A 27635-nucleotide genomic window follows, 5' to 3' on the forward strand; every position below is an offset into this window, starting at 1 on the left:
TTGTGGCTCACGGGCCTAGCTGCTCCGCAGCATGTGGGATCTTCCCAGACCAGGGCTCGAACCCGTGTCCCCTGCATTGGCAGGCAGATTCTCAACCACTGTACCACCAGGTACAGTGCCTTAGCACAGCTTTAAATGATTCTATGCCAAACCCTATAATCTTGATTATCTGATATTCTGCTAATCATAACTTTCTTTTAACTGGCATTTCAGAAGATATACAGTACTATCATGTTTATAATAATGTCAGATAGCTTAATAATTAAGAGAATGGATTTTGAAGTTACTGTTTAGAAGCCAGTGAAAGATAATTCTTTGGTAAATATCAGCATTTAACCAGAATATTCCATTTTAAACAGTACTAGATAATAGAGGGTTAATGTTTTTGTATTACTTATACATTTATGTTCACTGACATCTGCATTTCTGCATTCAATTTATAAGCTTCTCAAGAGCTACGCTTTTAAAAAACTTTATTTCTAGATCTGTGATGGTCTTTGAATATGGACTCAGGGCTTACCTCAAATGGTACATTTCACATGAGATCTTATAGGTTGTGCTAATTTAAATACTATTGTGTCTTAGTTGTTATAGCTCAAGGCCGTGGGTAACAGATGTCTAAGACTAGGTCTGCTCAGAAGTTGAATGATCAGTGGCCTACTCATGGATTGAATGATAAAAGAGCTTATTAACCATGAGCTTGGCACATGTGAATGAATAAGTAATGTAAATCTTTGCTAAAAACAGTTTAACTCTGATCAAATATATATTAAGTGTTTAGGGAAGGAAAAAATGCTTGGTTTCTAGAGAGAAACCAAACCTAACCAAAACAAAAAAAAAAAGAAAAAATAGCTACAGAACTTTAAAGTATTGAAGAAAATTCAGCCACGTCTCCCTAGTCTAGGGGGAGAAGTAAAGCATGTTTCCAGACTGTCTATTTTCCAACTGGGCAAAGTGTTAAAGAAATGAGAATTAACATTTATATTAGTATTTGGACGGTCACTGCCTTCTAGCCATAAAAACAGGTAGACTTGGTGATTTTTAAAAAAGATTAAAAACAAAACAAAAAAAGAACACTTTTTTTCCCCCTCCCATTTGAAAAGAAAAATACAGAAAGTCATAAGAGAAATAAATATTTGGAGATTTGGAGGAAACTGAAAATAATAAAAAGCCCATCACTTTTTTTCACAGAGAAAAGTCTCTGCAATTTGCTTACCTGAAGTCTATTCTATCGCCTACAATCTACTAGAAAAGCCAAAACAGCTGGAGAAAGAGGGGAGCCAATGCCTCAAGGTGGAGCAGTTACTAAAGCTCTGACTATTCTTGCGGCATCACCTATGGAGCTCAGAGTGGGCCATGACATCAACAAAGCGTAATTTCTGAAGGAAACAATGTTTATGGCAGAGAAAGGGGAAACCTTGTATTTATTGAGACGGGGAATGTAAGCATTGCATTCCAGAGAAGGAAAGCTTTTCTGAAGGCGAGGTGAGTGCAGTGTATCTGGGCAAAGACAACGTAGTTCTCACACATACATGCAGACACAGGTACACGGCCACCACACACCCTGTACACGCTGGTTAACCTTCCCCTGGGCTTCACGCCTCCCTCTGTCTGGAAGAGAAGCAAACTTTTGGGCTGCCACCAATGAGACAGAGTTGATGATACCTTTTAACCCGGCTCACAATCATCTAAATATCAAAGAAACACTCTCTATGTATACTATATATAAACAGTTTCTGGATTTCAAGATGCCTGTTTGCTGGGGTTGCTCTCTCTTCCCTACACCGGCAAGGTTAGTTCTGGGTGTGGGCTGACTAGGTGGGAGGGCACGACCTGTACCCTGTGATTTGAGGGCTGCTGACAGCCTTTCACCAAAAATAGATTCATCATATGCCTGTCTCAGTGACCAAAAGACAAAACAAAACTGCGGCAGGGTCACTCATTAATAATTATGACATAGAGAATCATAGGCTATTAGAGGAAGAAAGATTTTGAAAAATCATCTGGTCAAACCCCCTCATTATACAAAGGAGACTATGAGGGCTAGAGGTAAGGTAATTAGTCCACATTCTTTTCCAGTTACTTCATGATTATCGTGTGTCAGCAAGTAAAGAACGGGGATCTTGGGTATAGGAGTTTCTAAGAGATATTAATGCACGAAGCTTCATGAAGGCATAGGATCCTGTAACAGAGCTGAAAGGATGGCCTCAAAGGAGGAAGACGCTCCTCTTCTCTTCTTCATTAATCTACCATCTAAAAGTAGCATATATGTATATATATAATTTCTTACATGTATAACTTTAGCATACTGTATCCAATATTAATAACTATACATCTACATAATTCTTTTTAATGACCTCATTAGTAATCCATGGCATGAACATACCATGATTTATTTAGCCAATGCTATTAGTTAATACTTAGGTTGTACCCTATTTTTTTACCTTTACACATGACACTTATATTTTTCAAAGTTTTCAGATTCCCAAGATGTAGTATTTTACACACACCTTTTTTAAAAATTGAAGTGTAGTTGATTTACAACACTATATGAGTTTTAGGTGTACAACACAGTGATTCAATATTTTTATAGATTGTCTTCCATTTAAAGTTATTATAAAACATTGGCTATATTCCCTTGCTGTACAATATTTACACACATCTTTGGTTCTTTCCTAAGAATGTGGTTTTGCACATGATATCTCTTAAGTCAAAGCTAACTATTATTTTAAAGATCTGATACAATAGAACAGCATTTCTTTATGAAAGTATATCTATACCAGCTCCACTGGTAGGAAAAACTATTCTCAGAGATCCATCACTACTTCAATGCACAGCCATTCCCAGTAAGAGGATGGCAATCTCAGGCTCCCTTCTCTCCCTTTGTGTCCTGCTTGCATTGTTTCTTTTTGACATTCTTGTTTTGAAAAGCCTGAGGGCCATTTGAAGTGGACAGAAATCAGACAGAAGAGGGGAGAGGAAAAGGACTGAGAACAGAAGAAAGAGACCACAGAAATAACCCTCCTTGTTATCAGTACTACAATCACAGCAACCCCAATTACTAAAGGGAAAAAAAGAGATATGGTGGGGCATGGAATATTACAGGAAGACCAGCCAATCAGAGCAACTGCAATATTACCTGCCATCAGTACCAGAAAGATACAATTTTTACTGGGAGGGGAAAATGAGAGGGTGAGAGAGCTGTGACAATTGTTGACTGGAATTTCCCACTGTCCTTTGCAGGTTTCAGCCCCTTCCCTGTGGGAAGGGTAAGCCCTCTTCAAAGCTCAACTAAGGCGGGCTCCAAGGTAACATTTAAACAGCTTACACTATGTCTTGAGTCACAAGCAAAGGTAAATTTATCAATTTTTCCGGCCATGTCGTTCTCGGGAAGTGCTTCCTTTTTAACTGCTCAGCTAGAGTTCGTTGCATATAACTGAACAGCTACCTGATTAGAGGGCACAGACTGAGGACGGCAGGAGCAGCTGACAGGAGAGTCTCCCGCACTTTGAGTGGCCCCCTCTGCCTGCTCTCCCCCTGCTGCGGCGACTGGAACTGAACCATTCGCTAATGCTACCTTGACTGGAGAGGAGGACAGGAAGTCTGCATGACCCATTCAGCCAGCCAGCAGTAGGAGCACAGCCCGCCAAGAGGTTCTCTATCGCGGCCAGATGTTAACTGAAAGCCTCAAATTTCAGGGATTTCATTAAATGTGAGACTCACACCTTCTTATCACCTGCAAAGAGCTGCAGGCTCCCTGAGGGAGAATGGCAGCTCCACTGGCTGAGTGCCTCTTTCCTAACTCCCTGCTGACATCTTTGAATAGGGCTGATGCCATGAAAAGGATCTTGTTTCTACTCTTGAGAGGCCTCAGGACAGGAAGCATTCACATGGAAGGAAAGAGAACATTTTCCGTGAGCATTCATCCCTGCCACTGCCACGGTTACACTTCCAGCAATGAAAAGTTCCTCCACTTCTGAATACAATTGTCTTGCAAAAGGCTGCTCCAGCTTGATTTTGCAGACAGTTTTCAAAACATTTCAGGCAAAAACTTCTTCTTAGCCCACCCACAAATTTTCATTTGTATCTCTCACACTGGCTGAAGCAAATCTCTCATAATTATCCATAATTTCTCCCATTCTTTATATCATAACATGACAGAATTTTAGAATTGGCAGGAGTGAAGTTTTTGGAATAGCCTCACTTTCATGGAATTTATTTATTTATGATAGCAACAATAAAATTGTTACCAAACCAGGTTTGTTTGCCCAACAGGCAGCAATCCAAAAGCTGAAACGTCGAGGTTTGCAACAGAGAAAGGGTTTATTCATAAGGCAGCCAAGCAAGGAGACAGGAGAACAAGTCTCAGATCCGCCTGCCCAAAGGCAAGGGGCTTCGGATATTTATGAGTAAAGAGCATAGGGTGGTCGGAAGTGCAGGGGAAGGTGATGGGAGGCAGGAAAAAGGTGAGTAATTGATGCTCTGAGTTACATGCTTCTTCATGGGAGGCATGTTCAGAAAATGGCAATGTTAGCATGATCTGAGGTTGGGGTTTTTGTCCCTCTGACATCAAAAGGTCATCCATCGGACACCTGCCCAGGCCTGTTAGAGGGGTGGTGGTTCCACCCAGTCTAAACTGGCTTGAGGGACTTCCCTGGTGGCGCAGTGGTTAAGAATCCGCCTGCCAATGCAGAAGACACGGGTTTGAGCCCTGGTCCGGGAAGATCCCACATGCTGCAGAGCAACTAAGCCCGTGCGCCACAACTACTGAGCCTGTGCTCTAGAGCCCGCGAGCCACAACTACTGAGCCCGCGTGCCTAGAGCCCGTGCTCCGCAACAAGAGAAGCCACTGCAATGAGAAGCCTATGCACCGCAACGAAAAGTAGCTCCCGCTCACCACACCTAGAGAAAGCCCGCGTGCAGCAACAAAGACCCAATGCAGCCAAAAAAAATAAATAAAATAAATTTAAATAAATGAATAAATGAATAAATAAATAAATAAATAAATAAATAAATAAATAAATAAATAAACTGGCTCGAACTCGAACTGGACAAGAGCTGACTCTAAGTTCCTGAAAAACAATTTCAGCAACTGTTAGTATAGTGACTCATATCAAAGGTCTTAGCTACAGAGGGGCCGTTAAAGGAGTCTTGTGACATATTGTCTAAGTTATGTGACACTTGGAGGGTATGTAATTCGCAGGAACGATTAAGGCAAGCTTGATTGGTGACGGCAGGTTATAGAATATTATTTGTTAAGGAAGTTATAGTTCAAAGATTCTAACTGATGACTGTCCCTTGGTTTCAAAATATAACCTTATGAGATTGAAGATGCAAAGAATAAGGCCAATTGAGCATATGCTGTATTTGATTTAGTAGATTATTTCCTTTAACTTCTATCCAGTGATAAACGGAATATTTATAAATGGAATATTTCCTGCCATATCAATAAACAAAGGATGTCACAGTCACCAATGATTGCAGCCCTCCAATGTGAGCTGGTCAGCCCTGAGGAAACTCCAGGCTGAAAAGAACACCTGCCACCTGCCGCCATCAGACTGCAGCCACTCCCTGCGGTGAGCACAGAGGAAACTCAGGATGTGAAAATACAGGCCCCAGATGGCTAAGGTGCATATCAAAGGAATGATTTCAGTGAGCCCAGACTCTTGCATCTTCCCATACATAGAAAAGCGCTAAATTCCTTAACTTGAGATATCTGGTTTTCTATATTTAACAATAATCTTTTGATGTTCCCAGTTACAGGCTCTTTGTGGCAAAACTCCCCTATATCCTGGCTCCTCCCCTCGCCTCCTCCGAGCGGTTTCTCAGAGTTATCTGAAATGCTGTCTCCCGGAATGCAGTCCTCATTTTGCCCCAAATAAAACTTAACTCACAACTCTCACATTGTGCATATATATTTTTTTAAGTCAACACCAGCAACTCTTCATGGCCAATATAATAAAGGTGGTGGAAACCGGCCACAGTCTAGACAGCGTGAGGCTCAAGTTGGTGGCAGCATTGCTCTTCCAAAAGTGCGATATATTTTGGCATTTGAAGATAGGGTAGCATCTTGTTTCTGTGAATGTTCAGTGATGCATTGCCCCTAGAGCACCCAAATAGGAAGCACTGGCCCACTGCTTCCCTTGGGAAGCTTTCTTCTTGTAACATCTTGAGAAATTAAATCGGGAAAGAGAAATGTCTCCTCCAAAGACTAGACCTACCTGTTCCTCTGGGATCACCCTTATTTTATCACTACACTCAGCATCAGCTACATAATTTGTAAGACCTGGTGCAAAATGAAGATATAAGTCCCCTTGTTCAAAATTATTAAGAATTTCAAGACAGCAGAGTCATCAACCAAAGACAGGGTCCTTCTGAGCATGGGCCCCCCTGTGCCTGCTGTTGGGGAGAAAACATAATTTTTCCTCTACCCTTCCTCCCCCTTCCATAATAAAGAACAGATTAACCCGAGAAAAACAGACAATAATATGTATACCTCCTATATACATGGGAGATACCCTAGAAAACTAAGTAACTCTGAAATGGTTCAAGCCACCTTAAACACCATCTTCAGCTAAAGAAAGACAAAAGAAGAGGTGTGTGTGCCGGGGTGGGGGTGGGGTGCGGGGGGTGGTATCCAGTTATGGGAGGTGACCAGGAAAAGTACAAAAAACAAGGGCAAACTCGTTATGCATATTTAAGTCCTTACCTTCTTCAACAAGAAGAGTTTCCAGAGATTTAAGTCATCCTCCTCTTCCAGGTACAGAGAGGGGACACCCTTACAAATGGAGATTTCCCTTATAAATGTCAATGTCTCTTACAAAAGGGTAACTCCTACTCAGTTTTCAGAGCTTCTCCTGCTTCTGCTGTTTCTTAAAAATAATCAGCGTTGGGGGCTTTCCTGCTGGCGCAGTGGCTGAGAATCTGCCTGCCAATGCAGGGGACACGGGTTCGAGCCCTGGTCTGGGAAGATCCCACATGCCGCGGAGCAACTGGGCCCGTGAACCACAACTACTGAGCCTGCGCGTCTGGAGCCTGTGCTCTGCAACAAGAGAGGCCGCGATGATGAGAGGCCCGCGCACCGCGATGAAGAGTGGTCCCCGCTTGCCGCAACTAGAGGAAGCCCTCGCACAGAAACGAAGACCCAACACAGCCAAAAAAAAAAAAAAAAAATCAGCCTTACACCAAAGAGGCATATTTGTGCGCAAATTCTGCTCCCCTTTATTGCACAAGTCTCACATCTAGGAACCTAGCTCTGACTATATTATATTCTTTTCTGTCCCATCGTCCCCTAAAGTCCAGCATTCTTGGTCAATTTAAATGCACAACTTACTGTCACAAGAGTGGGGAGGTACTTTAGAAAACACATTACCTAGAACTGAAATAATTTAAAAATGTAATTTCATGTTATTTATTAATTTGGCATAGGCTTAATTCATTAAATGAGCCCTCTTGGCTTTCACTCCTTTTTCTGTTAGCAGGGTCCATCTCTAACCCTAAGTTTTGGAGCTACTGGTTTAACCTGCTAGTCTGTCCTACTTATGTCCCTAAACTGAAGATGTTCCATTATTTTCACTCCCTAGACAAACAATGTCTTTTCTTGTCTGATACCAGGTTTATCCCTTCTCGATTTTAACTTGGTTCTTTTAAACACTCTTTCTCATTTTCAGTGTTTCTCAACCCCCTTCCCCCCCCTTTTTAACTTTATTTTCCCCCTATGGAATGTTTTTAGATAATTTTTTCCTAACTGCACCCTCTATGAAATTTTAGTACTACAGATACACTATAGCATATAGCATATATACATATACATATAATATATACTATTTTATATGTATATCAACAAAAATTGATTCCTTTGTGGTGAAAAAAGGTACTCATATATAAATATATATGTATATGTATAGGTGTGTGCATACATATATATGTATATGTGTGTATACAGTGTAAAAGGAAAATCAAAATGGGGTCCAGTTTGCAGGGAGAGCTCCCCAAAATGGAGCTGGGGGGCCACTGAGGCAGGGGGACTTATGCACGTCTCAGCCCAGATAGCATCTGAACTTTGACCACTTATTGTCTTAACGCAGGCATCCAAAAACATCTGCCCAGTGTTCCAGAAATACAAGATACTTATCAGACCCTTACCCTAAAATAACTCCTGTCAGCCTATCCCTTAAGGACAAATATTTCCTTTCTTGCATCAGAGTCAATCATAATTCCTACCAGACAACTTTAACAACCTTGTGCTTTTGCCTTTATAAGTCCCTGACTTTTTTCTCTTCCCTGGAACACTCTTTCGGTTTTACTGTGTCTCCTGAATTGCAATACCTAAGACCCCAAATAAACTCTTTTCTAATTTGCAGCCTTCTGTGTTTGTTGGTCGACATTTCATAGATGTAACTTTCTTCACCACACAAGAATCGATTTTTGTCCCTCGGGGAGTCATATTACCTCTCTTGAGAACATATGATCTAAAGAAACATGTCTCAGGATCATTTTCAACTCTACCTACACACAGCTTCTCTCTCAAAAAATAACAACAACAAATCCAAAACACTAGCTTTCACATCCTCAAACTTCTTGACTAAGCTCAGAAAGCATATCATCAACTGGGAAGTTAGCCTACAAACTTTTGTGTACGATCACAAGTCTATGCTGCGAACCTATCTGCATTTTAATTACAATTTCATGTTCTTGACTTCTGAGGTCAATTCTATTCATGGCTACCCTTAGAAGGGGATGCTTTTAGGGGCATATATTAACACAAAGATAGTGATGGGGTTCAGGACACACTGCTCCAAAATATGGTAACTTTGCATATTGAATATTTTAAGCTGAAGGAGTTTGAGAAAACAGCAGAAGCAGGAAGGTTAGTCTGACTTTCCCTCTATCCTTCTCCCCTGAAACTGGTCATAAACCCTCATGTAAGCAGCGCCCTCCCTACATCTGGAGGAAAGGAACATCCTTATTCCCAAAGACAAAGGGACACAGAGAATAATTTGAACAAACAGGCCTTACTGTTTCCCCTGGTTTATTATACTCACTCCATACCCTTTGACCTATCGTATTTCTCCATGACTGTCCACTCGTCATCAAACCTAGCATGAAAATACTTGGGATTAACCATTTCTTCAAGTCTTCATTTCCTTATGAAGGCTCCTGTGTCATGTAAAACTTATATTAAATAAATTTATATGGTTTTCTCCTGTCAATTTGTCTGTCAGTTTAATTTTCACACCCAGCCAGGGACCCTAAGAGGGTGGAGAAAAAAAATGTTTCCTCCCTACAATAACAAATTATTCCCCTCAATCATGAAAGGGCCATGATATTATGCAAACCCTAGAAAGATGAGCTTCCTTCCAGCTTGGCAATTTCATGAGAAATAGACTGATTGAAATTCTCTGGAATATAGATAGATACCCATCATAAAGCCAGTTTCCAACACGAATGTCTTTTTCGCTGGATAATGGGAACATTGCCACTTGGTTGGACAAAGAGTTGGATGGAAAATTACCTGAGGGAAAGAAAAAGTTGCACTGATAAAGGACTCCAACACTTCTGGTCAGGTCTCAGGCAAGGAAAGAATGATCTAAAAGTAGTTGTCAAACACTAACATAAAGTACCACTTTTCCTAAAGACAAGATATAACTTTCCTGGATCTTTTTTGATGATATTCCATGGCTTGATAAATCATCTCTTCTCTTGCATGAAGACATGGCAAGAAGATTAAAGCAACTACAAAGTATTTACTTCCATACAGCAACTAGCTAACCATGGAATGAAGTTTAACTCAGCTTGAAACAGATAGCATAATTTGAAGCAATTTTTTCTCTTTGAATTATATTGCTTGGGCCACCTTGAAATTATATTGCTAAAGCAGGACAGCTAAAAAAAAATCAACCCCTCATTTTATTTTGTTATATCAGTTTCTTTTATGTCTAAAACTACCATAACAACTCCTCCCAAAAAAAGAGAGATACAAGTTTTCTTTTTCCATCTAAGGAGGAGCAATGTAGTAAGCAATCAAAGACCAAATGGGAAAGGATATGAAAGAAACTGAAAGCAGAGTCTGTCAAGAACATATGCTTCCTGGATGGAAAATCAGGAAACAATAATTCCCAGGGTAGAACCCCATGATGTTCATTGCTTATTCTTGGCTTTTATGTCTTTGCTCAACAAATGGTCATTGAGCACCTATTATATACAAATGATTATGCTAGATGTTCTATGAGATTGGACTCACGCTATAGAAGATATTCTTCTAATCCTGTCTTCTGAAATATTTATATATATTTACAAGGTTTGCTCTCAATTGCAATTAAAGGCTCCCTCCATTTCCACACCTCCCATCCACCACAGACAGAGCTCTAAGGCTCTTTCATAATTAGCTGCAAATGGCTGTGAATAAGGCACATCCAGGAACATACATAATGACTAACCTTCACGGGTCTATAAAATATTCAGTGGTTCTGTATCATTTCTCCTAGTTATACTAATCTAAGTTTGGAGTGAGAAAGGAAGCAGGGAAGATGAAGCTGGACCTCTTAACTGAGAAACTATGTTTCTCAAAGAGACTCAAGCCCTCCAGCTCACAGTTTTTTGTTGGTGTAAGATCTATGTCGGTTTCACCATTTGGGGTACAAGTAAGGTCACTTTTAGTTTTTCCAATTAATTACTTAAAATACCACCTCCTGGTATAACTAAGGGAATATTCAGCACCTGTCTCCTAATGCTTTCCATCATCACAAATAATCCAAGAATCTCAGTGGGTATGACAGTCTTTGTCAGGAGCCAGCATTCTCCATCCACTCTCTATACTACTATTCTGCTTTATTTTTCTCATTTTGATCCCATCTTAAATTATCGAATTTCCTTAGTTGCTTGTTTATTTTATGCCTCTGCTACTAGAATTTAAGCTCCTTAAAGGCAGAGATTATGTCTGTTTTGTTTGCTGCTATATCCCCAGTGCCCGGAGATGAGATGAGATCTCATTACACTGTAGTCACTCAATAAATATTTATTAAATGAATATTTGAATTGTCAAGGCAATATCACTAGTGAAAATAAGCCTCATCTAGTTCTAAGCATCCTTGCCCACTGCTGCACTGCTTTTATTAGTCCAGACCTCTGTACATCTGCAGTGATGCTGCACGCTTACATTTGCTAAGTAGCAGCCAATTTTATTTCCTAATCGCATTCTCAGCTTTTGCACTTGTAAGGGAGGAAAAAATCATTTTCCTTCTACCCTTCTAAATTCTTGGCTGGGGCTCCCATAACAAAAGACAGATTAACAAGAGAAAATGTGTCTACCTCATCGTAAGTACGACCTTTCAGAGTCCAAGAAACCCTTGGGTTATTGGGCCAGTTCCCTATATCTGTCCAGCTAAGTTCTCCCTTAGTTTTCTTGCTGGTTCTTTCCTGCTGACAAATCTCAATTAGGAATATCGGAGTCGACAGAAGATTGTCTCCTTATAGTATTAAATCTCAAAAGGGAAGGGGTCAGGGTCTCTAATTTTTCCCTCCAGTATAGTCTTTAGCAAATTTATCAGTGACCAGTTTTGCTTATCAAAGTGTATTTGGAAAAGAGGCCTTCCAGGTCACAAAAGGTCCTCTTGCCCATTTCCAGGGCGGTGGGTGACTACTAAAATTACATTTGCATAACTAAAGGGGGTTACTCAAGGAGTGCTCTCTAAACAAAGATTTGCTCTGAGGTCAATCTGTGTATTCCTCTAAATCTAGGTGGGGTACCCTGAGATGTGTGGTCGGATCTAACTCTTCTTTAGAAATGCATGTTTGAGTACAGCTGCTGGGACAGCCAGCTCTCAGGAGTCAGCTCGCTTTGGGGCTTGCCTCTGCTGAAAAGAGCCAAGATCTACCCCTCCTGAGGGACTGCCCACATAAATGACTGATCTGTGTGGGAGGAGAACGGACTGGCCGTCTCACATCAACTTGGAAAAGCTCTGCAGCTTCAGAATTCTCTGCAGAGTTGGTTGCCACTTCCATCAAGTCTACATTGCAGTTCAATTTCTCCCTCAGACCAATTCTGCTTCCTACCCTTTCCTTCAGTGGTTGTTTTTCCTAAGAGTCCTCCCAAAGAAACCTTTTGCATGCGGACACATGAGACAGCTGGTAAAAGCTGCTATTTTTATTGCTGAAAAACTCATCCCATTATAATGGGAAATAATCTGTAACAATGTACTTACACTTTGTTTACAACTGGAAATTAAATATAGTTTCAGTAGTGGGTCCAAGCAATGTCTAAGGTTTTGTTGGAATAGAATGAAATAAAAAAGATAGATGAAAGGAAGGAAGTGAGAGAATAGTTCAAATGACTAGAGAGCAGATGAAATCAAGATTAAAATGCATCAGGGAAAGAGGCAGATGGCTGGCCCCAGATTTTGCATGCAGTGCTGACTGGTGATTCAAATAGTAATTCACATTTACATTTTGTTTTACAATTTCTAAAGAATTTTTATATACATTGACTTATTTTGACATCTCAATAGATCTGGGGTGAAGGAGGTAAAAAAAAATATTAGATTTGTATGAATCATTGAAAGTCCTGTAATACCCCTGTCTCTCCAATGTAAGAATATGCCTTAGATTTCTCATCTATAGGGATTCTGTGAGAATGAAGTGAAATATTATTTGTAAAATATTTAAGGTAGTGTTCAAATATAACTAGTGCCTGATCAATGTTAGCTGACACCATCGTCATCCCTCCCAGTCCCTTTATAACATCCTTTCTGAAGACAGAGGGTGGAACTTTATATAGTTCATTACTGAGTTTCCCATCTTACCAGTTTTGGAATTTTTACCCAGGAAGGGAAAAACTCTACTCTAGACAAATGAGATAGTGTTACAGGCAAAACTAAACCTCATGAGTGTCTGTCCAAAGCCTGTTCCAAAAGCTTTCACAAAGTATTGGAACTCTGCATTAAATCTGAGAATCTTGCTCCTTCCACTTGGTAGATACCAAAACTGAGAAACCATGAGAAGTGATACGACCTCAGTTAGAATGTGAGACAAAATCTTCAAGGAATTTCTGTTCCCTGGATACTCAATCCAACCCATCCTATAGCAAGGGTGAAAATAAACACTAGGCATTACACATTCAACAGGGCCACGAAGGACTGGATAATTATGCTATGGGATCAGTGAGATCTATAACAGAAACATAAATAAGGTTCTTGATGTAAGTTGATACACATTACTGACTTAACACCCTTAAATCTCTCTCCCCATCCATACCCTGGTCTAAACCTTTTCCCTTTCCCCCTTCTTCCCCCTCCCAATTTTTTTATAAAACAAAATGACATGTTGCATTTGTTTCCTTAATGCCTTGGAGATGCTGTTCAGTTGGTTTTTATTTACTTATCTATTTACTTTTGGGGTTTTAAGATGGAGGTTAATTGAGGAGATTTGCGCAGGCTTGTGAGGAGCTTTGGGTATTAACAAGCTATTAGCTTCTGAGATCCTTTAGTCCTGATAGTGAGTCACTCTTGTCCACAATACCTGGAGTGAAGTAAAGGGTCTGCAAAGAGTCTCTCTTAGATCAAAACATGTATCTCATATTTTAGCACTGCTTAGGAAAGCCAAACTCATCATTTGGCAGGTTCTGGCTGCATTTCCTAAATTTAAATTTTTATCTTAACAGATAAAACTTTAGATCTCCACTACTAAGGGAAAAGCTGAAGAGCTGTTGAGCTGTTTTGTAACTTTATATTTGTTAAGAAACAAGAGCAACAACAACAAATCTCTCAGCACCCAGTTCTCTGAATGAGGACAGTGATGAAGACTGAGGTGTTGCAGTATTTTCTACTGTGGTCTTGCTTAGTGGGTACAAAGAATGCTGGCCATAGTAAAACTGTGGCATGTCTAGAACCCACATTTCTCTTCTCATTCTGTGAAAATGGATGTCAGAGTGAGCAGGATTGAAGAAAAAAAATATAAGAAGTTCTTACCCAGGTACAGCCCTGAGGAGAATCCCTGGATGTTTGAACCCTAAAATATGGAAGATACTAGGAAAATGATTACATTCATTTCCTTTCTTCTTATTTAGCCTTTCTGGAAAATTAGATACAAAATGTAGGGAAGTTTCAGTTACTCTTGGTGGAATGGTTTGCCTAAGGTCTCTCAGTGCTAGTAGTGGAAATCAAGAATTGAAAGCAGAGGAATATCTTGAGATGAATCCATGTGATGACCTTTAACGTTTCTGAATAATCTACTTTTTGTTGCTGACACCAATTTCTAACACCTCCCTCTTGGCCCCCAAACCTGAGATCCTATCGAGGTCTCTTTGTAATTGTTTCATAAGCAGGTCTTAAATTTTAAGGTTTCTCATAAAAACAACAATAGTGACAACAAAGATCAAATAGGTATGTTCAATTTTATAGATAAATTAAATATTTATTCCCTGAGGCCAAAGAACTTTATGTAGTGTTTAGAGCAAGAATCAATTTTGGAGGCAAACTGTAAGAACCTCTAAGGCAAGTTTCTAAAATGGAAATGTTGAAAAAGTCCCTGTAACAAAATCACCACTGGAAAAGGGAGCCAGCCTTTGAAAGGTCTATTTTCCTCCCCTCAGATCTTTGCTCAGAACTGAAATTGCTCCTTTGCCTACCAAAAGAGAGGCAGTTTTTGAGCCTTTTGTTGAAAAGAGAGCCTACAGCTGACACTAAAGACTCTGTCAATAGCAAGGACAGGGTGATTTTTATTTCATTTATTTTATTTTTACTATGTTTTTTGTTTGTGTGCAACTTTTCAAAAAATTTCCCAACATTTTATTAATGAAAAAACTTTAAATATATTGAGAAGTTGGAAGGCTTGTAGGATCAACACCCATGTACTCTCTACTAGATTTTACAATTCACGTTTTACTCAACTTATTAAATACCATCCACCAACCATCCTTCTCGCTCTACAGCAGTCCATCTTATTTTGTTGATGCATTTTACACTAAGTTATAGAAACAAATACTTTATACCATTACACACGTTAACATGAGTGTCATTAGTTTTCTTGCTTTTATTCATTCGCAATTCTGATTCCAAGAAAGCTTTGTAAAGAACCTAGACATTCTGAGGCAGATCCACAGCAGTGGTCCCCATGCTCGGCTTTTACAATTATTTTGATGTAGTATCAAAGAAGACGATCTACAATGATCTAAAATGGCTATTAAATTACTCCTCCCTTCTGCAGTTGCGTGTCTGTGTGAGGGCAGATTTTCTGCATATATAGCAACCAAAAACACCCAAGTCCTAACAGATTAAATGCAGAAGCAAATATGAGAATCTGGTTGTCTTCTATTTAGGCCATAAAAGAGATTTACAAAAATGTAAAACCAGTGTCACTCTTTTCATTATTTTTTTGTTATTTTTCATAGTTACTCTCCATGTTAATTTAATGGCCTTATGATTGCCATTTTAAAATAAATCAATAATATTTATTTCTTTCACTGTTAATTTCTAATAAGATATAGATAAATAAATATAACTTTATAAACAAAAGCTCTTTGGCATGCTCAGGAATTTTCTACTTGGTCCCATTAGCTTTCTGTCTTATACAAATGGGTCAAAATCTCCTGCCCAAACACTTCGTTTTTTTCTACTACTTTCAGCACTCTTGTGGTGTTATTCCCTTTTAATACTTTTATATACTAGAAGTATAAAGAATAAAAGTAATACTATGTAATAGCTATATAATAAATAGTGTTATTATTATTACTACTATCATCATCATTGTTATTTCAGTAGAATTTGGAGTGAAACAGGAGTTTAATCATGGAGTCAAAAAAGCTACCCTATTCAAAATAAATCATAACGTCTAAAATATTACTTTTTAGGTCAAATATATAAACTGGGGTGTGATTTTTGAAAGAATCATTCATTTTATGAAAGAATTAATTGACACATATGAGAGATAAAGACATACATACATCCTTTAATATAATTTCTATATGTATGTTCAGAGATTAAGTGCAGAAAAAAGCATGATGTAGTAGGAAAAAAACAAAATTCAGGAGTCTTAAAAAGTTACTGTTTAGCTGTGTGTTTTGAGCTCCAACTTTATATTTTTGTGATTCAGCTCTCCCATTTGAAATGGAAGTCATATCAAAGTTCCTAGAAGGTTCTTTTGGTCTGCACATTACTATGCTGCTTTATTTCATTTAGTAATAAATTTAAAAAGTTATCATCTACTACATTAAAAACCTTTAGCTAGGAATGTCGAGGGATGCAAATATATATATGAAATATAATTCTCACCCACAATAAATTCATAATTTTTTTGGATATGTAGAAAGTATAAATAAAAAGTAACAATCAGTAATGGGATTTTTGAATTTTCTTTCTTTTCCTTTCTCCCTTTCTTTCTTTTCTCTGTGGAAATAAACAAAGACTAACCAAATGAGAAAAGCAGAGGCTATTTATTCAGAGCTGCTACAGCAAGGGAGCCACTGTCACTTGCATTTGGCAGAGACTCAAGGGCAGGCAGAGGAGTGGGAGAGCTTTACAGTGGAAGGAAGCGAAGGCCTCAAGTATGCTACAGTTGGAGGCTGTCGGCATGAGGAAACTGTAGGTGGGCCAACTAGAAGTAGGGCATCCTATGCAGTTGGTAGGGGTGCATATTTGACTTTCGCTGGTTGGTGCTAAGTCGGAAGTGAGGACAAAAATTACAGAAGCTGTCAGTTATTAACCAAACCCTGGTCATTTGGGGTTGATCATTAGAGAAATTACTGGTTAGCTTCCTGGATTGTTACTAGAGATAGCAATCCTACTTCCTGTAAGTCTTACTTGTAGCAGGCTAGCATCCTGAGCTGGTTCTTGTGGATGAGGAGTTTGGTTTCTGGGCAGGTTGTTGCAAGTTGTGGGTCAGAACTCTATTTTTATATAAGGTTTGGCCACTGTCCATTTGTATACTTATCCTCCCTCTCTCTGTTCTCTCCTTCCATCCATCCCCCCTCCCTTTCTCCTTCCTAGTGTTTGTTTCTGTTTTTGTTATTTTGGCTCCTGAGAGGCAGAAGAAAAGGAGAAAGAAGAAAGGGCAGAGGAGAAACAGAAAGAGAACAATGATGGGATAGAGTGAGTCTGGGACTTAATGTGTTGTCAAAGTGTCCCCATAGTGAGGTCAATAAAGGACATTTTTAAAAAGAGGAAGCCAAATATTTAATATGAAGTTATACATACGCTGCATTGTAAATACCACGTGTCACTCTCTCCCTTCCTCCCTCAAATTGCAGTCCCCGACTCCCAAGAGGACCACAGTAGAAAGTATACCTGTGTGTGTGTGTGTGCGCACGCTTGGTGCTTTGCCAAAAATGAGCAAGTAGTTAAGATTACTCACACAGATGCTTGCATAGATTAGGTAGGTTAATCTTCAATTAGCATGTTCCACCATGCCTGATAAGGACCAGAGTTCACTGTTGACCATAAAGAAATAAAAAGGGAAAGTCAAAATTGGTTAATCAGAAAACCTTAGCACATGCCCCTGAGGTAGCTACAATGAGTAAGCAGTTAACTGTAGCAGATGACCTGGTCCTCACCTACCCCTCTCCTCATTTCTAGCAAGCTGTCCTTTTCAGAACTGCCTCTCTGAGTGATGAAAACACTCTCTGTGACATGTGAATCTGCCCTTGAATACAGGCCCAACCAAGCTGTTAAAGTTCACACTCTTTGGTCTGTGATTTATTCCATTTTATAGTTTTCAGCCCTTTGTAACTCCACCCACTCAAGACGCTTGCCTCTGACTCCGTTGCAAGATTTCAATTTTAGATTTACAGCTAAAGGTAGCAAACATTTTTATAAAGCAAACAAAAACAAACAAACAAAAAAACAACCGAAAAAAACCTCCCAAGAAATAGGGAAGGCCCATAAAGTTTGATTTATTCTCCCCACAAATTCAGTTAGATCTTTGGGAAAGAAAACCGTAAGAAAAAGAAAAAGTACTAAAACCCAATTGGAGGCGTCTGATCCACTGAGCCATTTAAAATAGAGACTGTTCATTTTGATCTTACCAAGATGGCCATTCGCTTTTCATGGGGAAGGAGGAAGGCAGTGATTCCTCCAACATTTTAGATTTTGAAATCTATCATTTGATTCTTAAGCCACATGCCTCCCTCCTTCTAAAATCCGTGCTTTATTCACTTCTTTGAATTTAAATTCAGTTTGAGAACATTTTGTTGGAGGAGAGTATACTAAAATGACTAAGGGCACTGGAGTCAGATAGCATGGTTTTAAATCTTGGCTCTATTGCTTACCAGCTATATGATCTAGAAAAGTTTTTAAATTTATCTGCACCTCCATTTTCTTCATTAATGAAATGGGATAATAACTGTCTGGCTCATTAGTTTCCTGTAGAGTTAAATGAGATGATTTATAGAAGTTCTTAGCCTAGCGTCTCTGTAGCATATACCAAGGTCTCAGTCAATATTAAAAGTAATAATGGGTAAAAACTGGAGAAATAGGAATCACTGCTTTGAGGAATATGGTGTTCAAGAAGCAAATGTTAGGAGAAAGAGACATTCAATAGGTAATGTATTTCTTTCAAGTTTTCTGATATTGATATTTTTAAACTATTTGTTCTTTAATTTCTTAGTCTTGCCAAAATTTAATTTGCTTGAACACACAGATAGACACTATGTTTCATGCATAGGGTATTATGGATATTATATTTTCTGTCTCTCCCAGGGTTCTTTATAATAATAATAGTAACATAAATTATTATTATTTTTAAGGTTTTGTGGCTGTGATACAGACTTTAGGTTAAAGACTTATCATAAAGAGTGACTGACTACTAGAAATGTTCATTAATTAAAGTCATGTCTCTCTTCCTCTAGTCATGTATAACCATTTGTCTATTTGTCTGTTTCTGAGGACTCCCAAATTTATTAAAAAATCATTATTGGGAGTGTGAATGGTCCTAACAAGGGGCCACTCTTGGTCAATATTATTTATTGAATTAAGTGTTTTGAAAGGCCAAGAAACTCAAGCAACAAAGTAATTAAATGTTACAATAAATGATTATCATGACTCCAAACATAACTGCTATCTCTAGACCACCAGCTTTTCTGTTAACTTCATACCAGAACAAGTATCTGGTCCTGTTCATTTCCATATTCTCACAATCAAGCCCTGTGACACATGGTAGGCGTGCGATATTTATTAAAATGAATTAAAATAAATTATCACAATTCCCTTTTCAAGAGCATGGCCATTATTGAACATCAAAGATTTGAGTAAAAGGAAACTATTCTCATTAGACTAAATAATAAGGTTTCTTCCCTGCTGTGGGATATTATGAATTTTGAATTGAAAAGTAGGTGGTTTGGGAGATGAAAGGTTATTCCAGAACACTGAATTTATATAAAAAGCCCAATGATTAAGGTAAAAGAAAAAAAATCAAAAAGTTCACTTTTTTTAACTAGAAAAAAATTGAGAGACTAAAAAGTCACTAAAAGATGTTGCTTGATTGAAGTAAGAAACATGAAAAATAAAGAAAATATAAAAAAATGTATGTTCCAGTTTATTGTTCATATTTTGAACCTGATGTTATACTCTTTAAATTTTCCTATCCATCCATCCATCCATCCATCCATTCACACTTCCATCCATTCAACAACAACAAAAATATACATTGAGTTCTTACTAAAGGGAAGTTCCCAACAGACTCTGTCCAAGTTTCATGGAAAATCCGACCTTGTGAGGCAGTGGAGATGACACAGGCACAGACAGAAGTAACATGTGAGAAGACCGAGGTGTACATGTGAAAAGGAGATCGGTGCTTTGAAGAAAAGGAATCTAGTTTAGCCTGTGGGTCAGGAAAAGCTTGTCTCAGGAAGTGGTAGCTGAGTAGAGGTCAGGGGTGATTATGAATTTATTTAATAACAAAGGAAGGGTATGCAGACACAGGGACCTGCATGAGTCAAGTTCCTGTTACAGAGGGAATGTGGCACATTGGAGGAATTTCAGAAGGGCTAGTGTGGCAAGATTCCAGAGAGTGAGGCAAAGAATATGGAGAAAGAGTGGTCAACGGTGGTCAGGAGCTGGGCCGCAGTCCCATGAAGACTTTCTGTTTTCCTTATCCTTAGAGGAATGGGAAACACTAAACGGTTTTTCACAGGAGCGGCTTGAGGGAACACAGTCATATTTATATTTTGAGATAATCAATGTAGCTTCATTTTGGAAAATAAATTATAGATTTGGAGGACCTAGTAATAGGCTATTATAGGACTCCAGGTGAGAGAAGATGGTAGCTTGGGCTATGTTAGCAACCATTAAGATGGAAAGAAGGCATGGAATTTGAAAGATATTCACAGTAAAAAAGGCTCTGAAGGGACCATGGCAATGAAGGGAAATGTAGGTTGGTGAAGAGGGAGAGTCAAGTTGTGCCCCAAGGAGTCTGGTTTATATAACTGGGTGAATGATAATGCTATTCTACTGAGATCAAAGGCACTGAACAAGAACCAGATGTTTTCCCCCTGTACACGGACAGAGCATCATAGAATCAGTTTTGATTATGTTGTATGTAAAGTATATTTGAGGTATCCAGGTAGAGGTCCTGGGTAGGCAGTTATACACAAGGTTCTGGAGCTCAGAAGGGAGGCCTGGGCTGAAGGTCACTGGCATATTAATACTACTTAAAAGCATGGGGTAGCATAAAATTCCTAAGTGGTATTGTAGAGTGAAAGGAAGGTGAGATTCTGAACTTTAAGACAACACATTATTCAATGCCTGTGTAGAGGAAGAAGAATTTTCTATGAAGCATAAAGAGAGTAATCAGAGAGGCAGGAAGAAAACAAAGATATTTAGCTCTCACATGCTAGTTCTTTTCAAAGCCTTGACTTCACTGGATGCACATGGTTAATGAGAAAATGCTTTGTTTGCTACATTATTTCTGCCATACTTATGGTTTCTGGCAAGTAATTTATTTAGTCACTGTGTTGTTTCTGAGCATTATAGTCTTCTTTACTCACTCAATGTGTAAAGTGTTTTAAAAACCTTGCAACCATTAAAGTAAAAGATGCAGCACAGTGCCTCATCTTCCAGCATTGCCGCAGAGCTCAATAATCTATAGATCATGTAATAATTTCATTTAGCATCACAATAAAAGTCAAATTAGTTTCCATGAGACAGTTATGTATGATAATCTGGATTACTGTGGCCTCCTGCTGACTGTATTAGCATTGTAATGTTATTTCCACTTCTGGGATTCTGGCGGAATTTTTTCTTTCAGTTTATATTTATTGACTAATTATGAAAACTGAGTTCTTAAAGTCTTGAAGAAGTGGATTTATACCAAAAAAAAAAATTAATGTGCAGTGATAATGATCTTAACTTCCAATGTATCACTCTCTCCTTTAAAGAAGTGACTTTAACTGCCAGGGTTTCAAAGTAGTTGAAAATGTATCTTACTGAGTTTGCAGCTAAACACTGACAGCTGAAGCCTGTGTCTCCACCTGCTAGGGCCAGCATTTGCCAGAGGCTTTCAAAGCCATGTCTCAGTGTAAGTTGGAGTTCTTGCAAAACTTAAGTAGTAAGAAACTTGTTTACCTGTCAGGGATTGATAGGACTGCTTAAAAAGCCAGGACTTTTCAATGCAAATCCCAAACAAATCCTAGTGGACACTTCTGTAGAAACTGACAAGCTTAATATTTATAAGAAAATGCAAAAGGCCTAGAATAGCCAAAGAATTTTTAAAAAGAATAACAAAATTGGAATTCTCACTCTACCTAATTTCAACACTTATACCATAAAGCTACAATAAATAATCAAGATAGTTTGGTTTTGGCGAAAAGATAGACATGTAGATCCAACGAACAATAGATACTCCAGAAACATACCCAAACGTATATGGTCAACATATTTCTTGACAAATTGTAAACACGATTCAGTGGGAGAAAGGAAAGTGTTTTCAGTAAGTGGTGCTCGATCAATTTGATATCCATACGGAAAAAATATTATACCTTATACCACCTGATACACAAAGATGAATTTAAAATGGATCACAGGCCTAAATGAGAAACCTAAAACTATAAAACTACTGTAGGAAAACATAGGAGAAAATCTGTTATGGCCTTGTGGTAGAAAAAGATTTATTAAATAAAACACAAGAAGTATGAATCGTAAAAGAAAAACCTGACATTTTGGATCAAAATCAAAATTAGAAATGTTTGCTATTTAAAAGACATCATTTTAAAAACCCAAACAAAAGATATAGACTGGGAGAAAACATTTGCCACATATATGTCAGATAAGGGAGATATATATATGTAATATATAATATTTAAAAGTCTTTGAATTCAATAAGACAGACAACTCATTTTAAAAATAGGCAAAAAAAAAATAGGCAAAAGATTTGAACAGATGCTTAACAAAAGAAGATATACGAATGACTAATAAACACAGGAAAATGCTTAACATCTTTAGTTAGCAAAAAAAATGCAAACTGAAACACAATTATATTCTACTACACTCCCATTAGAATAGCTAAAATTAAAAAGACAGAACATCAAGCGTTGGCAAGAGTATGATATAACTGGAACTCTTCAACATGGCTACTGAGAAAGTAAAATGGTCAACCACTTAGGAAGACAGTTTGACTGTTTCTTTAAAAGTTAAACCACAAACCTATCATACGATCCAGATAATTCCACTCAAGTATTTACCCAAGAGAAATGAAAGCATTTTTTCACAAAAAGACTTATACACAAATGCTTATAGCATCTTTATCTACAGCCAAAACCTGAAATGATTAAACCAATTGTGGTATATTCATACAGTGGAAGACTACTCAGCAATAAAAGAGGTACAAATCATGGATATTAAGAAAAATGGATGACTCTCAAAAATATGTTCAGTAAATTAAAGCAGTCAAAAAGAGTACTTACTATATTATTCTATTCATAGAATATTCTTTAAAACAAAAACAGGTTCATAATGACAGAAAAGTCAGTGATTATCTGGAAACAGTGGTGAGGAAGGGCTGGATTACAAAAATGGCATGAGGAAACTTTTGGGGGTTATGAGAATGTTTGTTATTTTGTTTGTGGTGGTGGTATCATGAATGTGGGCATATGCTAAAATGTATCACGTTGTACACTTTTAATATGTACCTTTTATTTTATTATATTTCCAATGTACCTCAATAAAATTGTACAATTCCTAAGTGTAGGAGATAGGCAAATTACTTTATCTGAACCACACTTTCAGCTAAAAATAGGGGGCAATAATGATCCCCCTCATAGTGTTGTTACGATACAAAACGTGATTTATTTACTGTGCTGGACATTCTAATTATTAATGCTTAATTTTAACTCAAGGTTTAGAGCTAATTTCCAAAATACTGGAAATTCAGAAAACAGAGAAATGAGAAAAAAATGACACTAGGAGAAAATAAAGAGCCAAATCCAGAAAGTAAGAAAGTACTCTGCAGGATAACAGAGTAGGGTTTTGTTTGTTATGTTTTGTTTTTTCAGTAAGACTCTGCTGTTGAAGAAGGAAAGAAAACAAACAAAAACTGTCTTCTAAAGCACGAGAGAATGACTGGATGTATAATCATATGTGATGTTTGGCCCTGGATTGATTCTGGTTTGGACACCTGACTGCAAAGACATTTTGTGAACAATGAAAGGAATTTGAATATGGGCAGAACAGAGATAATGTTAGGGGATTACTAATTGTATCTACTATGACCATGTTATTGAGGTGATATGGGAAACGTCCTTGTTCTTTAAAACGTGTTGTTTTATACTCTTGTTCTATACTACAGTTAAAGAAAAAAGAATTCTCGGTACCCATTATCTACTCAAACACATAAGAGAGAGAGAGAATACTGTCTCTAAGGAACGCTCATGTGGAAGCAATAATATTTCACACCTCTTCAGAGATACAAGAAGCTGTAAGGAAGTTGTTCAAACTCCTCTGACTGTGCTTTATAAAGCAAGTCAACATACACCACATACTATGATGCTCCAGGTTGTCTGCCCTTAGATATGACACAAATTTATTGGCTGACCCTGGGTTCCATGTACTTTCTTTTTTTTAAAATAATTTAAATTCTCTTTTTTAAATAAATAAATTTATTTATTTAGTTATTTATTTTATTTTTATTTTTGGCCGTGTTGGGTCTTCGTTGCTGCACGTGTGCTTTCTCTAGTCGCTGCGAGCGGGAGCTACTCTTTGTTGTGGTGTGTGGGCTTCTCATTGTGGTGGCTTCTCTTGTTGCAGAGCACGGGCTCTAGGCACACGGGCTTCAGAGTACTTGTGGCATGCAGGCTCAGTAGTTGTGGCTCACGGGCTCTAGAGAGCAGGCTCAGTAGTTGTGGCGCACGGGCTTAGTTCCTCCACGGCATGTGGGATCTTCCTGGACCAGGGCTGGAACCCAAGTCCCTTGCATTGGCAGGCAGATTCTTAACCACTGTGCCACCAGGGAAGCCCCCATGTACTTTCTTATCCTCTACAAAACTTTCCTCCAAGTACATTGCAATGGAGAGCCCATCACTCTGCCTGAATTTTCAGAATACCTGGCTATAATCCCCAGTTTTCTACATATGTTCCTCCCATACCTATCTTTTGATCTATTGATCAGTCATCAATCTATCAATAATTGAAGGTCAGGTACAGCCTGGTGTATCCTATGTAACAAATAAAAAAATGAAAGCATTCTTCATAGGATTAGTCAGCTGCTTCTCCATTTTCCAAAGCACTGTAGCTCATACTTTTTATTAAGTCACTTGGGTAATATACTTAGCTACCTTTCAAATTGTTGGACTTTTTTCAAGATTGACACTACTTATGGCAATCCTGGTATGGCTAAACAGATCGACAATTAAGAAAGCATTCCACCTTAAGAAAAACATCAATCCTAGGAAGTTGCAGTATCAGTTGCTATATCCTCATATTCAGGTAAAATTTAGTTTTCAGTTTCTAAATACCAGGCCACTCTCTCTGTCTGCTTCAGCTGTTACCTAGGAGCTCCTGCTATGCCAGATTGCTCACCTCCATGCTTCGGTACATCTTTAAAGTGTTTTTTCACCCTTCTTACTTGCAGCTGCCACACTTCAGTTCACGAGACAGCATTGTCTGAGTATCCTGTTATTTTAGTGCTGCTGTGTGTGCCCAACTCAGCAAAGCTATGCACCAGAGAGCATCATTTCAGGGCTGTGAGACTTGACTCTGTAGCAGGAACCCAGTGAGAATGATCCTTTGGGGCATTTCTCATTAGGCACAGAGGAAAATAAAGGAAAGTAAAATATGCACTGTGTTTGCTACTCAAGATATTGTTTATGGAAGGAATGGAAGGGTATAGAAAGTGAAAAGGGAAGAAGAGAAGGAAGGAATTAAGGAAGAGAGGAAGAAAGCAAGTGAGGTGATTAGTGGGAAACAGGAACAGGAAATGAGAGAAGATGGAACAGATTTATAGAAAGAAACTTGACTTTATTTCTCATTTAAAACTTCACGGGGGCTTCCCTGGTGGCGCAGTGGTTAAGAATCCGCCTGCCAATGCAGGGGACACAGGTTCGAGCCCTGGTCCGGGAAGATCCCACCCACGAAGCAACTAAGTCTGTGCACCACAACTACTGACCCTGTGCTCTAGAGCCTGAGAGCCACAACTACTGAGCCCATGTGCTAAAAAAAAAAAAAAAAAAAAAGACTTCACCTTCTTGGAGAATTTACCCTCCCCAAAAGAAAGCAAAACAAAGCTTGACAATGCTCAATCACCATTCTGTAAATGCTGGAACTTTTTTTTTTAATAAATTTATTAATTTTGTTTTTGGCTGTGTTGGGTCTTTGTTGCTGCACACAGGCTTTCTCTAGTTGCCGCGAGCAGGGGTTGCTCTTCGTCGCAGTGCACAGACTTCTCCTTGTGGTGGCTTCTCTTGTTTTGCAGCACGGGCTCTAGGCGTGCGGCTCAGTAGTTGTGGCATGTGGGCTTAGCTGCTCCACAGCATGTGGGATTTTACCGGACCAGGGCTCGAACCCGTGTCTCCTGCATGGGCAGGTGGATTCTTAACCACTGCGCCATCAGAGAAGCCCAAATGTTGGAACTTTTAAATTCTATGTTCTACTCAATTGCTAATTAGGTCCACGCAGTTGAGTAGAACAATCTTTTAAATGTGTCTCTTATTCAAATTGTATACAGACAACAACCAAATTGATTTTAAAAAATGATTGAAAAACATCATGAAATTAGTAACATGGAGTTTACCAAACGATTAACTTAAATATGAAGAGAGAGAAAGTGAATGCACACTATATGTACAGTGTGCAACGTTGGTGTTGACTCCTGCCTACTAAGAACACAGTAAACCTACAGTCAGGAGTGTGTAATGAATTCTCTTTGCTTTAGCACACTCCAGACCTTATATTCTGATTCCATGCCATTTGTTAATTGTCTGTGCTGTTCTTAATCTTGGCCAAAATGGACTTTTTTCATGATTGTGGCTTTTAAAATAAATGAGTAGAATTCTCAGTCTCTCTCTACAACTGCAAAAATATCAGGATTTCAAGATAGATATTCTTCATCAGCTGTAAATTCATAGCCCTATTTATCTCTCTTCTGATTTCCTATTTTACATTAAAAGCTCTGTTTCATTCAGTCTTCACTACAAGGCGATTGTTACCAGTTACCCTCAAATGACAACTTTCTCTGCTCTGCCTTTGGATGTGGTGGTTGAAGAGACTGTGTAAACTGCCCTGTCTTTTTGGAGGAAGAAAGTATTTTCAACGTGGCTATAAAGTGAAAAAACCTACCCTGTTAAGCAGAAGCCAATGACTTGATACAACTTCCCCTGCTACCTTATAAATTAATTCTTCTCCTTTCCCTTTAATGCTGTCTTTTCACCTCCAGCAAGCAGCTCAACCGGCACCAGTGATTTTTTTTCTATTTAGAATTTTCATGCTCCAAAGTACAGACTATATTGTCACAGGACAATAGTTATTGCATGTATAAGGCATGATGTTAGGTGCAATCCCATTGGTCTTTTAAGGAAAATCAGTTCCTCAGAAGTCATATTATGTGACGTTAATTATCATGAATGACAACTAACAATGACTTTCGGAGATTTTGAGAAATCTGTGCAACAGCTACTCAGAATTTAAAAAGTACTATTTGTGGTTACTCTTCCATATGACTCAAATTCTGTGCATTTTATTTAAAAAATAAAAATGGAGGATTGATTCAAGATGGCGAAGTAGAAGGACGTGCTCTCACTCCCTCTTGCGAGAACACCGGAATCACAACTAACTGCTGAACAATCATCAACAGGAAGACACTGGAACTCACCAAAAAAGATACCCCACATCCAAAGACAAAGGAGAAGCCACAATGAGACGGTTGGAGGGGCGCAATCACAATAAAATCAAATCCCATAACTGCTGGGTGGGTGACTCACAAACTGGAGAACACACCACAGAAGTCCACCCACTGGAGTGAAGGTTCTGAGCCCCACGTCAGGCTTCCCAACCTGGGGGTCCGGCAACGGGAGAAGGAATTCCTAGAGAATCAGACTTTGAAGGCTAGTGGGATTTGATTGCAGGACTTCGACAGGACTGGGGGAAACAAGGACTCCACTCTTGGAGGGCACACACTAAGTGGTGTGCGCATCGGGACCCAGGGGAAGGAGCAGTGACCCCACA

The 27635-nt window shown here is 38.7% G+C and overlaps 1 long non-coding RNA gene across 1 annotated transcript in view; it reads right to left on the bottom strand.

The window, feature by feature from the left end:
- Positions 1-27568, bottom strand: part of LOC309619683 — a 246636-nt gene extending 219068 nt beyond the window's left edge. The window contains exon 1 of the long non-coding RNA XR_014239156.1: positions 120-27568. This is a non-coding gene — a long non-coding RNA (uncharacterized lncRNA). The remainder of the gene's footprint in view (positions 1-119) is intronic.
- Between the last annotated feature and the right edge of the window lie 67 nt (positions 27569-27635).

Source organism: Balaenoptera borealis, assembly GCF_965194805.1.
Source record: "Balaenoptera borealis genome assembly, chromosome: 21".
Lineage (NCBI taxonomy): Eukaryota > Metazoa > Chordata > Mammalia > Artiodactyla > Balaenopteridae > Balaenoptera > Balaenoptera borealis.